General features: G+C 39.8%; 1 pseudogene; it reads left to right on the top strand.

Annotated features, from left to right (window-relative positions):
• The window catches only part of LOC104860938, a 50,568-nt pseudogene extending 27,164 nt beyond the window's left edge, over window positions 1-23,404 (top strand).
• Window positions 23,405-25,262: the final 1,858 nt, after the last annotated feature.

Raw genomic sequence — 25,262 nt, 5'->3', positions numbered from 1 at the left:
TACCTGAAACAATAAAGCCAATTTGAGCAAACAGGACAGAAAAGGACTCTGGACGACACTGGAGAAACACGGACTACTGCACAAAGGATGGAGAACTAAGGCATCGTTCTGGATAGGCAGCCTCTCCCTCTTCCTCAGGTGATGTCCCTGAGCACCTGGGAGAGAGCAGGCTGCTGGTTGTGACAGGGATACAGTGATAGGAATGAGTATTATGAGAATACAACTAAGAGATGGCCTTTGTAAAAAAAAAAAAAAAAAAGAAAAAGAAAAGAAAGAGAGAAAGAAAAAATTTCTCAACAGTGTTAAAGGGAAAAGGAAAAAAATACAAACATTTGGAATAAGAATAAACTAGCCTGTGTGTTTATAGGTGAAAAAAGAGTTCCCATGGTTTGTGAGGCCCATAGCTAGAGGTGCTGATAAATGGTACCTCATCTAATTTTAACTACATGCTCTTTCTGCTCTATACCAGGAGTATACTCAAGAAGCCTTTAAAATTGGTATCTTAGAAGGCTAAATATGATCTGCTTTCATATCGTGTACCTTGGAAAAACATACTAATTTTCTAACTTTAGAACAGCAGGGACATCTCAGCTTCAAGCATTTTTTCCTTATTTAAGACACTATTCAGGAACCTCTTTTCTGATGCCTTTCCCAGTCTCCAGCCAGGATTTATCTCCTTCTATACTCTTGATCTTAAACATAGTCCTATTTGCAGCTCTATCTTTTCTGTCATGTTCATGTGTAAGTGTACCTCCTGCACTAGACAATGAGTTGGTAAAGGATAGACAGAATACTTGCCTGCCTTTATAAGCCCAGTATATTCCAGGGTTGACCAAACATTGGTTAAATGGAACTGAACTTACCTAGGATTATAGCCTGACTTCCTCGTCTTTCTGCACCAGACCCCTACATATCCAGGTAAAAGACTTGGGTCCCACAGTTTCAGCCCTTCCACTATAACATTAGTGTTCCTTTCATTGTGGACCTTGCTTCAAATTCCCCTCTTTCTGAATCGACTGCCAAAGATAATGAGCCTATCTTACCCTGCAAGCTGTTTCTTAGCGGCCTTGTCACCTGCTAAGATATTGCACCCTCCAGTCCTTGAGAAGCCTCATCCTATTTACATCCACCTAGTGCCTTTTCAGAGCTGCAAGGCCAGTTTCCAGATGACCACTGAGACTGGTGTGTGTGTGTGTGTGTGTGTGTGTGTGTGTGTGTGTGTGTGTGTGTGTGTGTTGAGGTACTAGGAATTGAATCCAGGGCCTTTGCAATGAGCTACATCCTTAGTCCTTTTTAATTTAAGCTATTTTTATTTTATGTTTAAAAATATTTCATAACTTCACTGTGCATTAGTTAGAACAGGGTGACTATTTAGCTGAGACTGAGACATAAATTCTATGCTAATAAGCAGGGTGGCCTGTAAAACCTGCCAGACAAGCTCTCACTAACTTGTGAAATTGCCTCAGCTGGGGTTCAAGTTGGGATCCTCCTGCCTCAGCCTTACCAAATGCTGAATATACCTATTTATACTGTTGTTCTTTCTCTTTTCACCCCTCCTCCTTCTCACCATCCCTGCTCATTCCTTATCGTTCTTACTTGGCCCAACTCGACAGGGGCATTGTTCTGGAAGTATCAGAATTCAAACATTCCCAGCATCACTCATTCCAATTTACTCAACGAGTGCTTTTTGGGGCCAGGTACTGACTCTCCAAGGGGACAATGAAGGAGACAGCTGGGATTCCTATCTTCAAGGACCTTTAAGACTGTGCCTGCCCTGAACTAGGATGTCTAGTTGGACAATGGGGTTAGCAAAGGAAAGATTATTTCTCCTTGCACTCAGAATTGTGAAAGGGTTGTCCGTGCTCATTTTCCTTTATCTTACAGCCACCTCTTAACCCGCTCTAATCCAACCCTACTACTGAAATCACCATTGGTGTGGGTTTGTTGCTGAATCCAATAGATATCTTTCAGCTTCTTTTTGTTTTGTTTGTATTTTTGGTGCTGGGGATGGAACTGGGGTCCTTGTGCTTTCGAGGTAGGCGGTGGCGCCACTGAGCTAAATCCCAGTCCTTTCATCTTCTTTTTGAGCTCACCTCTGCACAGCACTTAGTACTGCTGAGTACTTCTTTAAATAATACCATAGGCATTTAAGTAAGATCCTGCTCTGGCTGTTTTTCCTACTTCTCTAACAGTCCCTTGGCTTTCTTGAAAGACTTACTGTCTTAAAGGTTTCTGTCCCTTGAGTGAATAGCTCTGTCTCCTCCGTATACTTTGTGTTCTCCTTTGATAGTTCACACTTTCCCCATCCCAGTGCGCAGATGCCTAACTCCAGGGAATGCGATTCATGCCTCATGACAGTACTGGACTTGAACTTCCTCTATCATGCTGTGGGCCCCCTATTTCAGTTTGGAACTTTTGCGGTTCCCCCGCACCCTTGCATCCATGGCTGGGGGTGTCTTTGGCAGCACTGAGCTCTCCACTGGGATGGATGTCCTCTTCCTTTGGCCACTGTGATAAGACATATTCTGGATTTTCATCTCATCTCCCCAGCAGCAACTTTTAAATTTCCTTCACAGGTTTGTTTGCCTCTGCACAACGTGAAGGGCCTTCACTTTTAATCATTGCTTTTATGAACCTGATGTGGAAACAAATGTGTCTTCTCCTTGGCCCATGCTGTAAAGTCTAGTTTCCTCAAGTCAAAATGCGTGAATGTGAGTTTTCCTTACACGGGCAGCACCCATGAGATTCTAGACTGTGCATCCATATGTCCTCCAAGTACTCGTAATAAAGGAAAGTGCAAGATGGTGACTTTGACCTTAAAGTACTTTGAATATTTTATACCAAAGGATGAGTCATTTAAGGGGGCTTAAAACAATGGCTTCTTTGCATTTCTTTGTGGGGTAGAATTTAACCACTTGCTCTCTAAATGAATGGTGTGCACCAGTGATTGTTGGGTGGGATGGAATTTGCCGTGGCAACCCTTCCAAGGGGAAGCTGACTGTTGGGCAAATGCAGTAGAGGGGGCTTTAGGAGCACACGGACGGACGCAAAGCTGCTCTTTCGGGGGCTGTGGGTTACTCAGCATTCAGAGGTGGGGTATAAAAAATGAAATATTTTATCAATTCAGAAAGACTCACCTACAAAATAAATTCTATCACTTCAGTTTGTTCTTTGGCTGCCACCCAGTTTAACACACACACACACACACACACACACACACACACACACACACACACCATCTATGGCTCTAACCATCTAAGAGCTCTGACCAAATATCACCTGAGTCAGCACTAATCCAGTCACTTCCCACCAGTCAAATGCTGAAAAGACCACACCTTTTCTTCAAAGCTGCTCACCCCACCCAGGGCTGCTACATAATTTATGGGTCCCAGTGCAGAATAAAAATGTGTAATTGGGCCCGGGATTTAGCTCAGTGGTTCTACTGCCTGCCTTGCCAGAGGAAAGGCTGAAGTTCAATCCCTGATACAAAAGACAAATCAAACAAACAAACAAACAAAAATCATTTTTTGAAAACATATTAAGAATATTTTTTCCAGTACCAAGAATCAAACTCAAGACCTTGTGAGGCACCACTGAGCTATATCCCAGGCCCCACATTAAGAATTTCACAGCAATTACAGCAAAGCACTGAAACAAGTCCAGGTCTTTCTGAGCAACTGCACAGGTTGAAAGTCCCTGAAGACTGCATGCTCTCTCCCTGCCCCCTGCCCTCTTCCCTCATCCACGCTGATTTCTTTCTGGCTCCTAGGAGGAGTGTGAGAGGACGGATCTTTCCAGTTTGGTAGCATCTAACTGATCTGTCTCTCTCTCACCCTTTCTCTCTCTCTCTCTCTCTCTCTCTCTCTCTCTCTTTCTCTCTCTTTCTCTTTGTACCAGGGATTGAACTCAGGCCCTTGCTCTTGCAAGGCAGGCAGCAGAACCATTGAGCTAAATCCCCAGCCCAGGAAATTCTCATTTTACTAGAAGATTTCACAATGAAAGTAAACCATCCACCTGAGCATTAAAATATTTCTGACCATATTCCTGAGAACTATTAGCCTATAAACATCAGAAAACATTTTAATGAGAATACTTTTATCCTTATATGGATTACACTGAATAACCTTTCTTTGGCATTATTGTGTTTCAAGAACATTTAGAATTCTGAAAATGTGTAAGTATATCACACATTTATCACATATCAAATCTAGACTGTTTAAATGACAAGAGCAACATATACAATTTTTTGTAGGAAGCCACTGTCTTTTTCCTACAAATAGTTTAAAATTTCAAATATTTGAAAAAACGATGAGTCCCATCAAAAAACCTGTGATATGATACAAGAAAAACAGCCATGGCTGGGGGACTTATTCTCAGATAGAAAATAACTCAGTATTTCCCTAAACATGCCCTGCAGAATGCTAATTTTACACAATGAAAGGACTCCATATGCAAATGAGGCCGGGAAACTGCAGTAGAGAGTTGCATAAAAGGTCCATGGGTGTTTTGTTTTATTTTATTTTTGGGCACCAGGGATTGAACTAGGGACCTTGTGCTTGCAAGGCAAGTGGCAGCACCACTGAGCTAAATCCCTGGCTCTGCAGTTGCTTTTAAAAAAGAAACAAAGACACAAAGAAATTCTACAACCTACATTTCTTGGTGTAAGCCAGTTCTGCTGCAATTATTTAACTGTGGAATCTTTCTTTGTAATGACTATGCTTCAGAGCTGGCACTGAAGGAGTAGGCTTTGGAGTGATGGTTTGATGGATCCATGGTGGTAACAGGCAGAGAATCAGCATGGTTGCATATGCTGCAGATTCTGCGCTTTGTGTGAGTGGTGGCTTTCAACTTGATGAACAGGATAGCCCTTTCTTGACATGGAATCTTCACCCCGGTGTTTCATATGAAGTTGGTAGGTTATGTAATATGAAGGGTATTTGTTTGTTTGTTTGTTTGGTTTCTTGTTTTGTGGTGCTGGGTATGGATCCAAGGCCCACACCATACGTAAGTGCTCTACTAAAGGCCACCCCCAGCCCATAATATGAAGTTTCAAGGGGTGTTGGGGTTTTGAGCCCGAGTCTGACTGCAGAGCCCTGTACGGTACACAAAAGGCACTGACATGGAAAAGAAAACAACACAAAGTACTTATGATACCTTACAAAGGTATCCGCTCAGTTCTGAAGGTTGGGTCTTTCCTTGGATATATGGGATTTCCTTGATGGATTTCTCACAAATGAAACAATGAAGCTGCTGTCTCATGCCACCTGCCATCTGTTATGAGGCCCAAGAGACAAATTTTCTCTTCTCAAAAAAGCTGGGCTGAACAATCGCACCAAGTAACTAGGATGCAAAAGGCAGGATTCCTTTGTGGAGAATTAAAGCTCAATGAGCTCTTCTGAATACTGTTAAATTGCAACAAATACTGGCACTGTTATAATTCTCATGAGGTTCTTTCTAGAGGAAAATGTGGGAGGAACTTAACTTTAAAAGGAATTTATAAACTTTTGTTAACCAGCTGTAAGAGGCAGTTAGGCTCCAATCAAAGTGGACTTCACAATTTTTACCAACTTACAAGCAGATCCGGAGTGATATGTAAGCCTTGAAATGGAAACTGAAATTGCTATTCAACATCTTTTTCAAAACTTCCGTGTGGTGGTTGACAGATGGTGTCAGCTTGAGTAATGCCCAACTAAGTTGGCCCAGCATAGCTCTGGGTGTGGAAGGCCCACTCTAGGGAGGATCCTAGCCAGATGGTGTAAAGGGGAAACAAAGAAGGAAGGCTGCTCCTGTTTCTTCAGGGGGGCTCCAGCCTTGGCTTTCATCTTGGACGTCGTCTCCTGGCTTCCAGCCCAGACTCTTCAGCCTCCTGATACGGACTCACGTGGGACACTATCCTGAGCTCCTCCAGGACTTTGATTGGATCCTTTGGATCCCCAGTCCACTCTTGTTACTGTTGTCCACCTAAAATAAAAACTGGAGGAAATTCTCCAAAAATAGTGAATTCATTGGGAATGCACATTGGATGGGAATACCTGTGCTGTAGTAAACTCTGTGCACGTTCAGGGAGGCAAAGGGTTGTAAAATGTAAAATGAGGAAGGTTGCATAAGTTATTTTAAGCAATTATTATTATTATTATTATTATTTGGTATCAGGGATCGAACTTGGGTCCTTGTGCTTGCAAGGCAGACGTAAAATGAGGAAGGTTGCATAAGTTATTTTAAGCAATTATTATTATTATTATTATTTGGTATCAGGGATCGAACTTGGGTCCTTGTGCTTGCAAGGCAGGCGGTAGAACCACTGGGCTAAATCCCTGGCCCCCCAAAAAATGAATGCATATATGTCACCGTGGTGTGATGCTTTTACATACTTATTTTTTGGTACCAGGGATCAAACTGGGGACCTTGTACTTGCGAGGCAGGCGGCAGAACCACTGAGCCAAATCCTTGGCCCATTGTTTTAAGCAATTATCCTTGGCCATGAAAATCACTAGCAGGAGTGATATCAGTTGGCTGTGAAGGTTGAACAGACAGCTGCTGGCAGGGGTCCTTGCAGAAGTATTTGTGTTTTGTGAATTCTCATAACTTGTAAATTCCAATTTTGTAAATTCTTACATCTTTGTATATTTTGTATTAAATCTGTTTTCTCTAGTAAGCACTGACTGATACATTCCGTATGAAATAACACAGTTTTTTAGACCTTGTAGTTTCTTCTGATTTTCAGGAAACACTTGATCTCTAATTGGTGAATCATGGAACATATTAATATTCCAGAAAGTATTCCATAAGTAAATCAATCTGCAATGAAGCTGCCCACAGAGGACACTAGGGAAAGAAATACATAGTAAATTGGGGTCAATCAAGGAGATAGACTGAACCAGAGATGCCTGTGGGGGAGACCCATTTACAGAAAGCTCCATTCACAGTGGCAATCCTTGAAGGATAGGGAAACGATTCATCACAGACCCACTGTGGGTTGACTGTTCTTGAGTCTACACGAAAACATTAACACCCAGCTGATGAGAGTAGACCTGAGATTATAGGAGCAACCATGTTCCCTGGAAGCTGGAGGGCCTGGTGCCTGTCAGAGAACAGTGTCCCTTCCTCCAGGGTGGTGGTGGTGTAGGTATTTTAGCCACGGGACTCCCAGAATGTTACAATGTGATGAAGGGCACATGACAGGCGGCAGCATCAAGGGGTGGAGATCAGGAGGCTGAACAACAAGACCCAGGAAAGCTCATTCTGGAAACACAAGAGTGTAACACTTAAAAATCCCTAGAAAGAGCAGTAAGGTTCCTGGGGATGGCTAATTTTGAATCATTTGCCCCCTACACAGAAAGTGTAGCTCTATGTTATGGTGGCAGGTTGATGAGGTCCATTAGAAAAAGAAATACTACATATCAATAGTTAGCTGTGGTGGTTGCTTGGCTATTGTTTGTGCTTATTTAACACCTTGCTTCTGTGACAAAGGCCTTCTCCCTCTGAAAGATTGGGCATTTGAGCCAAGCATGATACCCACAAATCACTGACTGGTACAAATCTGAATATATAACCAAGAGTCAGTGGGTGAGAACATGTCCTTGAATTTAAGTCTTTTTCATATAAATCGTGTGAATGTTGTCAGACTAAAAATGAAGTAAGTTGCATCAAATGTTAAAAAAAAAAGAAAAGAAAAGTAGAGCCAGGAGGTCATAAAGGAATGAATCTTGCGGATGTGTCTTGTATGTCTGATAACAAGAGTGATCACAAGATATTCTGCCAGAACCACCAACACACACAAAGCCAGTGCAACCTCATACACAAATAATTCTGCAAGGACATCTGCGCAGAAGCTGCGGTTCAACACTGGACTGGTGTCACTGTTGTTATTGATTCTTGTGGCCGAGTGTAATTGCTCCAAATGACTTACGTAACCTTCCTCATTTTACCTTTAAAAACCCTTTGCCTTGTGTGTTCCCATTCCAATTGTTCATTCCCGATGAATTCACTATTTCTGGAAAATCTCTCTCCATTTGTTATTTTAGGTGGGCAACAGTAACAAAGCATTTATAATTTAATGAGAACGTTCAAATAGTGTCTGGGTATTTAATGGTATCAGGAAATTGCAATGAATGTTTTAGGTGTGCTAATAATATTCATTTTCTTTAGCTGTACATGCTGAAATCTATGTAGGTGACATAATATTTGAATCAGAATAAAAATAATTCGAGGGTTGAAGGTAGATGTGTTACCCAGAATTTCATCAATACAACAAATACTTGAGATAATCAACTTACCAAGAAAAAAGGTTTATTTTGGCTCAGGATTTTGGAGTTTCCAGTCCATGATCCTATCGACTCAATGTTTTCAGGCCTCTAGTGAAGGAGCCAGATGGCGGTAGGGGGGATCAGACTACATGGACGAACAAAAACAGTCACCTTGTAGAATGAAAGAAAGAGTGAGGAGAGGGCTGTGGTTACAGGATCCCTTCCAATGACCTAAAGATTGCCCGCCAGTGCCCCCCAACATACATTTATTAAAGGTTTCACCAACTCCTAATAGTGCCATGCTAGGGGCTGAGCCTTTAACACAGAGCCGCTGTAATTTGCCCATGGTGAAGCAAGACAGGGAGTGCACAGGGGCTGTTATGTAATTTTCTCTACTTTTGTGAAATGTTCGAATTTTTCGATAATTATAAAAGACAAAAAAAAAACCAAAAAAACGCAGAACTCATTAAGATTTCATTCACTGAAGCTGTAGGAAAGAAGTGTCTTTTTCTCCAAAGTACTGCTCTCAGATTTGCCAAGAGCCAACCTGTCCACGGAGATGACCTCCTCCCAGCTGGAGAATGCCCGGCGGTCCTAAACTAGACAGGGAGAAGCAGAGACAGTCCATGGACGGGGACTGAGAGAAGGGTGCTAACGTTCACAGTCGCGTGGCAGAATTTTATCTCTGTGTTGATAGAAAGCTACTAATCGCATAGGATCTCTTTACATAAACTGTCCATCTGCTTATGTAAAATCTGTATACATCTTTGCACAGAAAAAAATACTGTGGGTCACACACATATGTATATATTGCATTTAAATGTATTTTGCCCATATGAATATAAAGACTATGTTTAAAACTTTAGCCCATCGTGACTGTTTTTAGAACATGGTAAGAAGTACATGATTTTCTTCCCCAAATAATTATCCCAGCAACATGCATAGAATTATTCACAATTTTCCTATCAGTTTGATACATCACATTAATCAAATCCCAGATCCTCAAGTCTGTACGACTACTCTATTATTTTGATATGGATATTTAAGCACATATGTCACTCTGCTCTAATATGCTGATATTGTATGGTGCAATTTCTGAAAGTTCAACAACAAAAGCTATTCTTATTCTTTAGTATTTTAAATGCCTTCTACTCCTTTACTCTCTCAGATAAAATCTAGAATAATCATATCAAGTTTTTACAAATTGAGTTTTAAATTTAGTTGCATTACATTCACACATGAATGCAGAAGAATTTTAAGAACCCTGAAAAAGTGAATATACTTTGTGAAAATTACATAGTTTATACATCCTAAAAGGCTTTGGTTAGAGAACAACAAAATTTATGCTTCTGGTTTTCTTTTTAGAAAAATTAGAAGAATTTTTAAAATTCCTAATTTTTTATTTTATGTTCTATTAAATTTATTTTGTTTTACAAAATATTTCTTTATTTCCAGTATTGTAAGCAATACAGAATCTGGTAAGATAGGTTCTTCCGATATAACCTTTTTTTTTCCATTTGAATTATTTCTCTATTGCAAAGAAAGTGAAGTGCACGTTTGGAAATTGGGCTCCCCCTGCTGGTAGACTGGCAGCTTTATTGCATCCTATTTCCAGATCCTTAAACGTGAAATTCTGTTTTACAGCATCTCGGACCTAAGAGATTAAAGAATTTGCTAACTCTTATATAGGTGATTGTTACCCACAAGAGTTACTGATTTGAAATTTACAAGACTGTATAATTATTAGTGAAGTGTAAAAACCAGAAACTAAGAAGGGGGAGAGATGGCTATAGTTGGAAGACGTGAAGGGGTATGCTGGTGAATGTTGGGTGGCCAGCTAGCTCTGAAAAACATTGACTTGCAGCTCAATTTTTTGGTGTCAATGTTTTCGCTGAGGGTTACTGCAAGCTGTCCGATGTGAAGTCAATGAATGTGGAGTTGGGAAGATACTTAAAAATTGGTTTCCATAATGCAGCTCTGGGACACCACTTGATGAAGGAGATGGAAAGTCTTGAGTGGATTTTATCTTCTGCACAGGCTGTGTGAAAGGCAATAGTATGGTAGTAGGAAATTAAGTGTTTTAAAATTAGAGAGATCCAAATTTAAATCCAGCTTTGCTGATTTCTAGCTTTGAGTAATGTGTTCCTTGAATCTAAATGTCCTTGTCTCTAAAAGTAGATGGTACCTACCTTGAACTATTATTTCAAAATTTAAACTATAACCAAGCATGGAGGTACATGCCTGTAATTCCAGCACCACTCAGAGTGGCTAAGGCAAGAAGATGTAAAGGTCCAGACCAGCCAGGGCAACTTAGTGATGTAGTCTCGAAATAAGAAAAAAGAGGCTGAAGAGGTAGCTCAGTGCAAAGGCTTGATGTTCAAAGCCTAATACGGGGGGGGCTAAATATTATGGTGTGCATGCATTAACTCAGCAGAACATACAGTAGTAAATAAATTGTTCAAATACATGTATAAAAGGAAGGATTGTCTTGACTAAATATGATCAACTTAGAGAATTGATATTGAGGCAGAATGGTTTGCTTAGATGGCTTTGAGAAAGGCACTCTGGTCAGCCTGAGAGCACATACTGGAGGATTGGAATGTTAATATCAGATAATTATATACGTACATAACATTTTAATATGTATTGTTTAATATTAATAAATTCCAATAGCTTTTGCAGTCTTCATTAATTTTATGCATTTTACTCTTGCATCAATAAAATGTACTTGTATTTAACTGCCTGGTGCATATTACACTCCAAGTTATAGGGGGGATGTTTGCCCATGCTTGAAGATGAGAACATAATGTTACACTATTTGGATATTGTGGTAAATTATATAATTGACAGATCATGGATCAGTGATCAACACAGAAGTTCAGGGTTACTGGATATGATTTCACAGAGACATGCTATGATTTAGCTTTCTAAAAACTGAGTCCCAGCCCAGATCCAAAAATCAAATTTCTGGTGAATAGAGTCAAAAGGATGCAGCTCGAGGCCACACTGTTAAGTGAAATGCATCTGACACAAAAGCTTAAATATTGCGTGTTTTCTCTTACATGATAAGCCCAGAGTATAAATAAATTGAAAAGCAGAGTGAAAGATAGACAAACAGAAGATAGAGCACTTGCAAAAGGGAAGAGAATGAAGGGACGAAAACAGGGGGAGGGAAAGGGTGGGAAGCGTTTGAATAAGAGTTGAGAATATGTTATGTATGTCCACTGACTCCTCACAAAGGACGCAATCAGTACACACAGCCCAAATGGGCTAATAAAAGTAAATTTTCAAAAAGCTGCATTTTTGTGTATTTCTGCTTTATATTAATTGTATTTAGAAACTACCAATATACAGAATATAGCAATACTGGAAAGGTGTAATGGATTGTTTGAAAATCTTCATTAGGAACTCTCCCCACACTGTTCCAAGCAGGAATGCAATGGGCCCTCTCTGCACTGGTCATGTTTCATTCACTGAGACACGAGAGCAGGAAAAGCTCCCTGTAACCATCTACAAATACCCCAGAAATTACATGGTAAACAGGCTTTGATGAATCTCCATGACTTGGGCCATCAGGAAGTTCCATTTATTTCACACAGAAAAGAAGCAAGATGCAAAGGCCCTGCCTCTATGTGTGTGCACATCTATGCACATAAAATTTTATAGGTGTGTAAGTCACACAGCTTTAAGTTACCTATTAAAGTTGTGCTACTCATCGACATGGTGCATTTACAGGGTTGCACCAGCAACATCTCCATCTAGTTCCAAAACATTCTGAGACCTTCTGAAGAAGTCCACTTCCATTCCCCTTTTTCTGCCAGCCCCTGATGACCTTTTAGTCTGTTTTCTGGCTCTATGGAGTCACTAATGCTTGATATTTCATATAAATGAAATCATGTAACATGAAACCTTTTCTATCATCTTCTTTCACTTAGCTTAACATTGCTAAAGTTTCCATGAGTGCTTTAAAAAAATAAAATCAGAAGAAAGTATCAGTGTTGGTTGTGCAGTCAAATGTCAGATGTGATGCTTTCAGACGTAAACACACACACTTCTGGTGGAAAAGCTCTGAAAGCTCTCCATAGTTTTTCATCAGCCTTTCTGTTGTGCAGCATCTCTAGAATTTCATCAAGGGAGCCCACTTAACTCAGATATACATCTGGTCTTCTGTAAGTTTAATCTTCTGTAAGGTTAACTTTTCCATAACATTAAACTTACAGGACTGGTGACTGTATTTTGGGAGCCAGCAGTAGGTTTCCCAGGTTCTTCTCTAGGAGTGTCTGAGGACCACTAGAATCACTAGATTACTGATATTTACTTACCTCTAAATCCAAAGCCAATTTTGAAAACCAAATCTAACCTCCCCATGTGAAAAGATATTTTTAACTTATTCCAGTAAAAAAACATGAAATATTACCTAACATTTTCCCCTAGTGCCCCAAAACAGTATCTTCAAGACCACTGCACAGTGTTTGGAGAACAGGCCAGAACAGAATAATTTTTATATTTATCTATCAAGAGATCACAGGATCTTTTAGGGAGGCCCAAGGAATTGTAACACTAAGATACCATGCAAACTCGAATCAATTTTCTTTAAGTATCAGCTGACACTATTTTTTTTTTTTTTGTATGGGGGATTGAACTCAGGTCCTTGTGCTTGTGAGGCAGGTGGAGGAACCACTGAGCTAAATCCCCAGCCTGACCCTATTTTTTGATGTCTTTATTAAAAAATAAAGGCATCAAGAATGTATATTTCTTTTCCTCCTAAAGGGTGGTGGAATGAAGCATTAGGAGGAAGGTTGATTGGCACTCTCACTTTCAGAGCTTCCCTCATCTCATCCAAGAAGTTACACCTCAGGAGCATGTGCGCAGGGTTCCTTCTGCTCTCAAGAGAATTTGCACCAGGGCTGCTTAGGACCATGCGCCTCCAGACCATTAAGTGTTGAGAACATGCATGCAGGGCTCTATGGTGGGGGTCAATTAGAAGCCCTCAGGTTCTACCAAAGGCTCACAGGTACCTCAAGAAGCAAGTGTGGTAGTGTACTCTGTAAGTGAACTTCACCACATGGAATTTAAACTTTTTAAAAAGAGGAATTTTTACATTTCAAAACCTATGTATATATTTGTAGAGGGAAGATCTCAAAAATAGAGGAAGCCTCTTTAAGGAAAAAGGAAGTGTGTATTTGTACATTATTTTCATTAGTTTTAATTGAAAACTGAGCTTGATAGGTTTTTCAGAAAGTATGTGGCAATATTGTGCCTTGGGACTTTAGCGTGCTATTTTTGTGGTTTATTTGGAAATATTGTTTGTGTAGAAACTGAGGTTAGAGGGCTTTAGACAAAATGAAGTTTCTACAAAGTTTTTCTGTCTTATTCCCTCTCTCTCTGTCTTTCTGTCTCTCTCCCCCTACTTCACATTCAAGACTGTGATGGAATATTTCTATAGAGAAAAATGTATTTTGGATTTGTTTTTAATTGGAAACTGAGGCTGGGGCTTTAAACATTTTTTTTAAAGCCATACCTAAATTTTATAGGAGGATTTCCTTTTATTTTTATTCTTTATATTAGAGATTTGGGTTTTCTCTGCTACTTTGTTTAATATTAGAAACTGTGAAGGAGCTTAAAACTATCACATATTGGAAAACTTTTCTAAAAATCATTTGAAAATTTACAGCCAGACTTCAGGCTTCATATTTCTGTCTATTTTTATTTTACTTTAAAGCAGAAGCATTTAACTTCATGTTGGATATTTATACCACATGGTATTCCGGGGAGGCTAAATTAATTCATTGTCTGCTTTATTTAAGACATATTTACCAAACTCTTATTCTGTTCCAGGCGCTCCTTCAAAGCCTGGAGACACAAGAGAAAACAGAACAAAGCCCCTACCCTAGTTGCCTGGACTCAGGTGGGGTGTGTAGGACAGTCTATTAGCCAGGAGGGGACGTGGTTGGTGGCTGGGCAGTAGATTTGGAAGATGAAAGGTGTGTGTGGGGGTTTCTCAGCTGGCTGTTGGGTTTAGAGAAACCATCTCTGTCCCTGAAGAGTCTGAGGGTTGGGAGAAGATGGAGGCTGGGTTTGGGTAACGTGAGGTTGGGGTTTTTGCTGTATGCCATGCTGTGCCTGAGAGGGTAGGAGACACCAGTAGTTTTCAGGTAGCGTGTCTCCAGTTTGTGAAGTAGTATGCTGAATAGACAACCTGAGGAGGGTCTCACTAAAAACATATAAAAATGCTGCTGCCACCTAAACACACACACACACACACACACACACACACACGCACATGTGAATGAAATTCAGATTTCTCCATAGGAGCAATGGAGGCAGAAGATAAAGCATTATCTATGTCCCTTAAATCTCTCACTCAATCTAGAGGTCAAAATTGAAAAATATAAGCTAAGGTTTACCACTCACAGACTTTCCTAGAAAGAATCATTAAAGGAGACTCTTCAGAAGGAAGAAAACTGGCCAGGGATGTAGTTCATAGTTCAGTGGCACAGTACCCGCCTGCAAATGCAAGGTCCTAAATTTGATTCCCCAGACCAAAAAGGAAAGAAGAAGAAGGGGAAAAAACCAGAAAGAAGAGAATTAAACAAAAGAAAAGAGAAGCAGGCAGGAATCAAGGCTGACTATAAAGTAATAAATACGTCAATCCAAATAAATATTAGTTGTATAAAATAATAATAGCAATTACTAGTTTACAATTGTGAAAAAATTGAAATAAGAAAACCCAATAGCTACTGTACATCATGGAGTGTAAAGATTGGCTTTAGACATTTTTATATAAAATATAAATCATAAAATTTAAGAATATCCAGTAAGAAAATAGGAATTGTACGATAGCTAAAAAATTAGAAGTGGGCTGGGGTTGTAGCTCTGTTGCACTGCACCTGCCTGGCAAGATCAAGGTCCCGAGTTTGATCCCTGGTACAAAAAAAAGTTAGAAGAAAAATGCACTTAAAGTGTAATTACTATATTGAAAGCTAAAGTGGAGAAAGAATGGAAACAGAAAAATCAAGCTTTGACCATATAGAAGGAAAGAAACAAATCTACATACATGGATAATTAGAATAAAAACAAACAACTCACCAGCTAGAAGACACATATTTCTGCTTAGCATTTGTGAGGATAAAAAGAAAAATAGGAATACATTCCCAAATTGGACTAAATAAATGCTAACCAAAGTCCAGTTATGGTAATTTATAGGAGACTCATCTAAAATAAAAGATATAAGAATATTAAAAATACAGAAATTAAAAGGAATTGTATCAAGAAAATACTAACCAAAAAATATTAGCAAAGGGGCTTCAAGATCCAAAGCATTAATAGAAAAATATTCATTACAGATGAAAAATGAAACTATTGAGAAGAAGAAATATTTCCAGACTTGTGAACCTAATGTAAATAAATATTATGATAGCTGCAAAAAGAAATGATAAAAAACTGATTTGTGGAGTTTTAGTACATCTTTCTTAGTATATATTATTTGATAGATCAGGAAGAATCAAAATAAATGAAGATATTGAGTATTTGAAAACATAAGCTGGGCTTGATTCAGTGCACTGATGTAGAGCCAAGCCCTAGACAAGAAACACTCCTTTTAACTACACTTGAAATATTAATAAAAATTCAGTATATTTAGGTGAATGGAAAACCTCAATAAATCCAAGTTTTTATTCCTTAAATAAAACCAAGTTAAATAACAAAAGCACTCTGTTGTCTGAATGCAAACTACAAAATAAAAAGAAATAAAATAACCCCCCAAAATACACTTGAAAAATTTTAGCCATACATCTTAAGCAATTTGCAGGGCAAAGCAAATTTTAAATGGAAAAATAAGGAAATATTTACTAGTATTATATAGTGACAGCAATATTTAGAAGGAAACACAGAGTTCTAAATGTACGTTTTAAATCATTTTAGTTCAAATATAGAGACTATATTTTTAATGGGCCCAAATTAATAACTTCTTTTAAAAGCCAGCTATCATGAAAACTTTCAAACACATGAATGTAGACAGAATACTCTGCAGAACCTTCGTGCACTTATACCCAGATTCAACTTTACCCAATCCAGCCAGTCCTGGTTCATCCACATCTTCCCCCCTCCTCCCTTAACATACTCCACTGTATTATTGTGATATAAATCATTCATATCATATTTGTTTAATGCACAAGTATTTCATTACATGTGTCTAAAGATAAGTTCGCATTAAGGAAGAACGAAAAGTGTAACAGTAATACCATTATCGCACCTAAAATCTTTTGAGTAAAGATTTCTTACTATTATGAAATGTGCAAGCAACTGTCCGGTAGCTATTCAGGCTGTGATTCCTATCCTGGGTGCCTCCTCTGTTCTTGCTAATGCCTGTCTTGATCTTGCTCCAAAGGTTTTAGGACTAACTTCTTTAGGAGAGGACATAAGAAAAGAGGGACAGAAACTTTCTTAAGACTCTTTTTGAGATTAATGGTAGGTAAACACATTCCTGTGACAATACAAACCTCTAGAACTATTTCCTCCAAGACGGGAGCCACTACCAGGTGCGATTACTTCAATTTAAATTAACTAAACGCATTACATCTCAGTTCTTCAGTCACAGTACCGTGATCCCAAGGGCTCAGTAGCCGCATGAGGCCAGTGGCTACTGTTTTGGACCTTGGTCATTAGGTCACAGAAAGTCATGTCAAATTGCTCTAGAATATATAATTTTGAGCTTCTCTCCTTAATTATAATTTATATTAAATTATCTTCCAGAAATAGAATGTCTTTAGTCACACTGCCATAATCTTCAGTGAGAATTTAGTAAATCTGTACATCCATGAGTTCTGAGTATGTCATTCCCATTGAAAATACATTGCACCAAGTTGTCCAAGTTTCCTAGTACAAAGAGAAAAGGATGTAGCATCAGAAAGTACTAAATGAAGTGACCTTCCAAAGGCAACGGAAAAGCACTGTGTAGTAAATGTAAAGAGGGGAAAATGAAGCAAATAATAAACTTCAATAGATTAAAAACTCAAGAAAAAAAGATAAACAACTTATTCTTTAGATAAACAGCTTATTCTTTAGAGTGATAAAATGTTCAAAATGTTCAGACTCTAGCAAGATTAACCAAAAAGAAAAGAAAGAATATTTTCAACAGAAAAGTAGGTATAATTTTCCATACAGTGCCAAGTTTTTAAAGACAATGGAAAACACTGTGAACAACTTCATGGAAAATAAAATTTAAAATGTACATAAAATTGGTTATTTTCTATGACTTGTAAAGTATTTTAAAATTTATGACTATAGGAAAATAGAAGGCATCAACCCAGTTTCATATAGGAATGCTATTTAGATTTTAAGGAAAAATAGAATTCCAACATTTTACAAACTTTTGCACTGAGTAGGAAAAAGAAGGAGGAGGCCCCTCTCCAACCAACTCATGAAGCTAACATAACCATGTTTTCCAACTTGACAAAAACATTTAAAAAATTATTGGAAAATCTTAGTTTTGAATGCAATGCAAATAAAATGCCACTAAAACCCCAAGATAAACCCATTTTATTTTTAAAAATCTATTGGGGTCAAGCAGAATTTTTTGTGAAAGCAAAATAACATGTCTGTAGAAAATATACTGGTAAGATTTATCATGATGACGAATATGGAAATGAACAGTAAATTCAGGAAAATTATTCTCCCAAATTTCAACAGATGTAATGCAATGGCTATCACAAGATTTGTAAACCAAAATTAAAGAAATCTATCTTTTTTTTTTTTTGGATTTTTGAGACAGGGTCTCACTATGTAGTTGAGACTGACCTGGAACTCACTATGTAGACCAGGCTGGTCTCAAACTCACAGTGAACCTCCTGCCTCAGCCTCCCAAGTGCTTGGGATTACAGGCTTGCGCCATCACACCCAGCAAAGAAACCTATATTAACTTAATAAACCATGTCTATGAAAAACCTAAAAGAAAACACCTAAATTAATTACAAAACTTCTGAAAAATAGGTGCTGTAAACTTAGGAATAAAAAAAGATGTCCAGCTTCATTTTTAGTCAACACTTTAGTCTAGGTTGTTAGCACATATAAGGAAATAATTAAAAGGGGTAAAGATCAGAAATAAAGAAATAAAATTATTATAAAAGACATATATTTTGCTACTTAGAAATTCCAAATGGATATGCTGAGACTCTATTTGAATTTATGAGTTCACTAATGAGAACAGAAACAAGATAAACATGCAAAAACCCATTAACATTCCAAAACGTCAGCAGCATGCAATTACAAAATATAACTCAAAACAGAAATACCACATACATAGCAACAAAGTTGTAGAGGAATATATCTAACAAAATATGTGCAAAATAGCTTTTTTGAAAAAAATTACAAGCATTTTTGAATGCTACAAAGTAAAAGCAGAGTGAATACAATTTAAGATTCATCACATAGGACATGATTCCTCATACAGTAAAAAGATCAGTGAAATTTCCTTTAAAATCAACAGAAATATTTTCTTTTACAGAAATTAATGAGATGATTTAAAGATTCATGTGGAAAAATAATTGTCTAAAAGATAAACATGATTTCAAAGATAAATAAGAATAGGAAATTCATACTGCCAGAGATCTGGATTAACTGTAGTGTTTTAGTGTATTAAAGCTATGGGACATCGTTATGAAAATAAACATGTTGGAGACCAAGGAAGCAGAAAAGAGAGAAAGCAGGGCTGTGATTCTTTTTTCTTTTTTCTTTTCTTTTCTTTTTTTGGCACCGTGGATCAAACTCGGGTCCTTATGCTTGCAAGACAGAGCACCAGAACCACTGAGCTAAATCCCCGGCCCAGCCCTTTCTTTATAAATGCTTGTAATTACTTTGGTGACATTACAGAAATCAAATGAGGAAGGGGAGCAGTGTTGAATACATTTTTCTGGCCCTATGGAGAAAACTAAATTAGATCCCTACCATATCCTAGTCACAAAAACAAATTCAATTTCTGATTAGAAACTTATAGTGAAAAGCAAAACTGAAATGTTTAGAAAACATAGGAGAACAACTGTATAACAACAGAGTGTGGAAGGAATTCTTAAGTCCTCAAAAACCAAAAGCAGAAAAGATTTTAATTTCAACACCCTGATGACAAAAAATATGAGCTTCCCTTATACTTAGAAAAAGCTGTGTACAATGTCATAACCAAAACAGATCCTGACTGATAATGGCTTGGCTACAATTTTTGAACCTTAAGATCGTATGAAAATGCTACACATTTGATCTCCTCCCTGGGCTAGTAACATGAAATGAATTTCTGGGAACAGCACAGGCAACAGCTCCCTGTCAGCTACATGGGCTTAAGGGGACAATCAGTGCTCCAAAGTGTGCTGTGCAGCTAAGCTACGACACTCAGAGTATTCAATCATGACACATTTTGACTCGTGACGATGTTTACATTTTATGATGTCTTTGTCAAAACAACCCCATTGTAGGTAAAGGAGCTTCTATATAAAGGTTACAAGTCACCTTCTTAGCGTTGCTAAAATGTTGTTCTCTCCAAAGAGGCTCACCGGATTGTCCTAATTAAAATAAAAACAGCCCACCGTGACTGTCCCTATCGCTCCTCTAGTATTATCCTTCTCTGGAGATATCCTCAGTTCAGCATGTACACAGTTTACTTGCTTATTTTACTTATCATTTGTTTCTCCCTGGTAGATCGTGAGATGCACGAAGGTAGGAATTTTTGTCTGTTTAGTTCACTGCTTTATTTCTGGCACCTACAGTGGTTTCAGGGCCCTATACACATTCCACAATAGTTATTGGCTAAGTGAATGTGTCCAGCAATTTTTTAAAAAGTAATATAATAGATAAAAATAACATAAGCATGGGCAAAATATGTGAATACTGAAGTGGTCAATAAACATGAAATAATTGACTTCACTAGAAATCAGCAGTGGAACAAACAAAGCAATAAGACTGGCAGGAAGAGGGGAAGTTTGAGCCCAGCATAGTCAACTTAGCAAATCTTTGTCTTAAAAAAAAGAAGGAAGGGAGGATTCAGATTAACCAGAAGTAATTTATAAGTTACTATGAGTATTTGCTGATGATGCTGAGCATTAGGAACTCTTAGAATTTGACAGGGGTATAAACTGATATAACATTAGGAAATAGTATGGCACTATCTGGAGAACAGAAAATGTGTACATTCATCCTTCCCACAGTCCTATCCCCAGGTGCATACTCGAGAGCAGTGATTCTCAAATGGGTGATTCTGTGGCATGTTTTGGTTACCACACTAGGGGAGTGGGAGTGTTAGTAGTACCCAGTGGGTAGAGACCAAGGATGTTTCTAAACACCCTACAATACAGAGACACCCACAGCAAAGAAGTGTCCAGACCAACATGTCAATAGTACTGAGGTCAAGAAACCCTGCCCCAGAACATGTTCCCAGGAGTGCTATTTATAACAATTAGAAACGGACATAATTCTTTAAATGTCATGTGACACTTCACTTGAATTGATTACTGATATGATAAATTTCAAAGTTTGAGTGGAGAAAAACCAAATTGCTAAAGGTTATGTACAAATGCAACCTGTATAAATTTGTAAAGCAAAACAGTAGTGGAAGCAGTCCTTGCAATCGCTTGTGCCCTGATTGGATGCGGTCTACCACTCACCCCTGTTTTCCTTCATTTTACTATCCCTACAGGAACAAGAGCTCACATTTTACATGATTTGTTTCATTTTTGAGAAGTAAAACTTCACAGATAAAAAGAACCACTCATGTCTTTCCAGTGCCTAACTACTCTCCTGAAGCTGGAGGGTAACATTTCCATATTTTTTCTACTTTTATCACATATATATGTAGAAAGAAACATTTTTTTAGTTTTTCTGTGCTTATATACAGGAAGTTTGTCCTAGCATCTTACTTAAGCATTAATTTTTATAATGATACATTTACTATTCAATTAGAGGAAAATGAATGTAACTTGAAGGGTTCTAATTTGAAAGTTTTGAGAAAATGATTCTTGGGTGTTGTGAGAGAGAAAATGGAATACCACACCCCTTCCTTTGCCTATCACCCTCTCCCTTGTGTCTGTCCCCGTTTCCAAGTGTTGGTGACCATTGCTGTGGAACACACTTTCGTAGTGACCTGGGAAATAAATAAGCAGTGTCATACATGGTGATTCCAACTCAAGAACCATCTTCTCACAAGAACAAGTTACAATACAGAATGTGCTCTGTGGAACCATTACAGCCACAGAAAAAATGCCCTGGGGCCTTGCACTAGTAGGACCCTGGCACTAAGTTATAGGCTGGCTGTCCTGGGACTCTTATAGAATGAGGTGTTTTTGCTGCTGGACTTTGGGCTAGAGACCTGCTAGACTAAGATTTTCACTTTGGATCCAATGTGTTTTCAGGATGGCAATCACGATACAGATAATTAAAAATTCCAAGAACAGTCTGCACTTAAAAAAAATTGACAAGGAATTTAATCCAAAATCATCTCTTTCTGTTTAAGGAGACAAGATTCTCATTAAGAGTAAGGGTTTGGCTATGGGACAGAACTGAAATTTGGCGAATGCCTAAATGTGAAACATCCAAGTTTCCCTGCTCATAAACAAAATGCATAAATGAAGAGTTAGCACTGCATATCAGGGCACTTCAGTCAAAAAATACTTTTCCTCTACAGTGAGTAAGATTTCAGAATAGGGGCTTTGAAGCACAAACAAAAGAACTAGCCACAGCCCTGATCTTACAGAAGTTGCCCTCCGGGAGAGTAAACTCACATGACGACAAAATTCCGATATACGTTAAAGAGAATCAGAAACTCCTCTTAACCCTTCAAGGGCACTAACCTTTCCCTCTAGTATACCCTGCTGCTTGGGGCCTACTCTTCACACATCCACATTTCTACTCAGTGTCACTCCCACAGGCCCAAGTTACAGAAGCTGATCCCCTCAGATGAGCTGAAGCCTGATCACTGAAAGAGGGAGTTGTCTGCTTTCAGCCCAGCTCCAGACACAGGGCTGTCTCCTTCCAACAGGACTCACCAGTGTTCTAAGTCAGACACCATGAGCAGCCTACTGTCTCAGCAACAACCTGAAACAGAAAGCCAGCCCTAAAGTGGAGAAAGAGGACTAGGAGCTCTCCTTCAGCACCAAGAGTACAGTGTTGGCAATTCATTCAGTCCCCCTGTCTGACTGGCCCCTGAATAACAATTCATCAAGTTCGTCATGGTGATCGGCAAATGTCTGGCCATGCTCCCTACTAAAGGGCAGAAAACGCAGCAGCTGTCTCAGACCTCTCCTTGCTCAACCATAAGCTCCCGCCCCAGTCTGGATGCTCACCGCTGGCTTTGACCACCATGTGGTCTGTGCCCGCCCCCCAAGCTGTTGTTCTCAACTCCAAGGACAAGGCTTCTTACCTGATCTATGCAAAAGTCCTTGCATGTGAAAACTTCAACACTACCAGCGACCCTGTTCAGATCCTCGAGAACTGAATTCGGAGCACATGGTCCGTAGAGAATCCATGAGTCACGGGCTGGCGGTTTCCGCTCTGTGCACAAATAGGACAATGATGACAAAGCCTAATTGGTGGATGATCTAGGTGAGCTGCAGGTGGAGCTCCCTGAAGCACACAATAACAGATGTGACAGTATCTCTCAGTTCTCACGGACGCATCACCAGCCAGGAGAGCAAGCAGTCTGTGTGCATTGCCGCAGGGGACATCTGACAGCACCTTTGAGAGAAGCCAACCTATGATCCCAAAGCCTTCAAAGAGACCCAGAAGACACTTCCACAGCTGGTCTTCAAGAGCCCTGGCAGGAAATAGCACTGTGGGTCAGAGAAGCCTCGCCCTATGGCCATCTCCCCCAGCTGACAGCTCCTGTCAGTCCCTGGCAAGTGTAACGCAAACCTTAGGCAGGAGCTGCTGACCTTCCAGGTGTTGAAGCAACTGCAATCCATTAGGGAACAAGAGTGAGTACTCCTTTGGATCAAGCCATACAAGATTCTTGTGATTTTGGCCGACAGTGGCATGTTTGAACCAGAGGTCAACGTATATCCATCCGTCAAGTGAAGAAATAGTCACAGCTGTCCTTACTCGATTACTTCCTGCAGGAGCACGGTGGTCACACCAGTAAACTCTATGATGGTTTCCAATACCTCACCAACGGCATCATGTGACACCTTCTCCTCAGGCCCAAGAGTGATGGGGGTTCCAGGGCACCCTACCTGGGAGGTCCCTTGTCTGAGAAATCCCAAACTAGGAAACCCCACCTACTCACCATCTACCCAAGGGAAATGGAAGGCAAGAAATACAAAGGATCACGTGGTAACCAGGAGCGCTCGCTGAGGGGCGGTTCAGCCAGCCATGGGGTCCAGAACTATGGGGCTTCCCCGCCCTGAAATGTCAGCATTACCGCCTGACAGCCTCCAAGACTCACTGGCCTCCGGAGAACAGAGGTGATGAATGTGAGGAGAGGAGGGACTTTCTCCCTCTCCTGGGGTCTGAGAGGTTCTGTTCACAAGCCACGCCCCAGTCTGTTCTGGGCCCCAGGAAGGAGTGGGTAGAGTAGGCTCTTGGTCCTTAGGACTCGTTCTGTGGTTAGCTTTCGGCCAGGCTGCTGCCCAGTTCTATTCCCCTCTCTGAGCCTGAGCCCGAGACCATAGCCTTTGACAAACGTGCTTCCACCATCAGATCCTGCGCTTGCTGAAGTTCCCATCATGGGGAGAAGAGAATTACCGCAAGCCGCCAGTGTATTAGCCTAGCCACAGGGAATTCCATAACATCATTCCTCCCTCACATCCAGGGAATAGCTCTCAATATTTTATTTTTAATTTTTGTCTGAAATAAAGTCCTTAATAGTGCTGGGGATTTAGCTCAGTGGTTCTGCCGCCTGCCTCCCAAGTGTAAGGTCCTGAGTTCTATCCAGTACCAAAAAATAAAAAATAAAGTCTTTAGTTCTAAAAAAAAATTAAATTAAAAGATAAAACAGAGTAAGCTACTTTGTATCTATAAGGAATTGAATTGCTTACTGTGGCACCCAGGGTTACCTGGGGCCCCTCACGGGAGATGGAGATGCCCACGGGCAGAGGTGGTGCAGCTTGCGCTGAGCCCTTCAGTCCTCTTCATCAGAGTGGAATGTGAGGGCTTTGCTGGCCCAGCCCCTTGCTGGGAGCAGGGACAGTCAACCCTACGGTGCCATGAGTCAGACACATCAGCCACCTGACACACAGAGCAGGGCTTGTATGGTGGCTTGGAACAGTCGCACGCCCAATGTCAAGTTTCCTGGTGTTAAAAGCAAAAACTCTTTCCCTAAGGGACCTTGGGTTTTCCACGAATGACAGGTACGCTTAAAGCACTACCAATAGTGACAGCCATTATTTCCCCTCAGCTCTTCTCCTTTCTTCTTCAACACAGAAAAGTCTGTGTTCAGCGGCTGGGTCACAACGGCCTGGGATACAGCAAGTGGCCAAGATAAATTAGACATCTCACCCTGATAGGTCAAAGCAAGGGTCAAAGTTTGGAGCTATCAGAAGATAGTCTTCAGCATCTCCAAGGCCTATCCAAATCTCCTGAAAATAGGTCTATTTTCCTGCATTGTCTGTCTGGTATCTTCTACTAAAACAAAGGTAAGAATCTCCTCTCTGAGTATGTCCTGTGGGGCTTAAATCTGTCTAAGCAACATGAGGAGCGGGCTGGGGAATACTGGTTCTCACTTCAGCATCTCCAAGGCCTATCCGAATCTCCTGAAAATAGGTCTATTTTCCTGCATTGTCTGGTATCTTCTACTAAAACAAAGGTAAGAATCTCCTCTCTGAGCATGTCCTGTGGGGCTTAAATCTGTCTAAGCAACATGAGGAGCGGGCTGGGGAATACTGGTTCTCTGTGGGGTGCTACCTCTGGTGCAGACCCTGAGATACATGAAGAGAATAGGACTTATTTACTGGCTCGAAGATTATAAAGAAGAGGTGAAAGACACCAGGCAGTGTGGTTGTTCTCATTAAACAGGTGGGAGAGACCCGTGTTCTCCTCCAGAGA

The sequence above is a fragment of the Fukomys damarensis genome, unplaced genomic scaffold, assembly GCF_012274545.1.
Source record: "Fukomys damarensis isolate Sample0158 unplaced genomic scaffold, DMR_v1.0_HiC HiC_scaffold_18, whole genome shotgun sequence".
NCBI lineage: Eukaryota > Metazoa > Chordata > Mammalia > Rodentia > Bathyergidae > Fukomys > Fukomys damarensis.
Note: the sequence above shows the minus strand (reverse complement) of the source record. Positions and strands in the feature narration are given on the sequence as shown.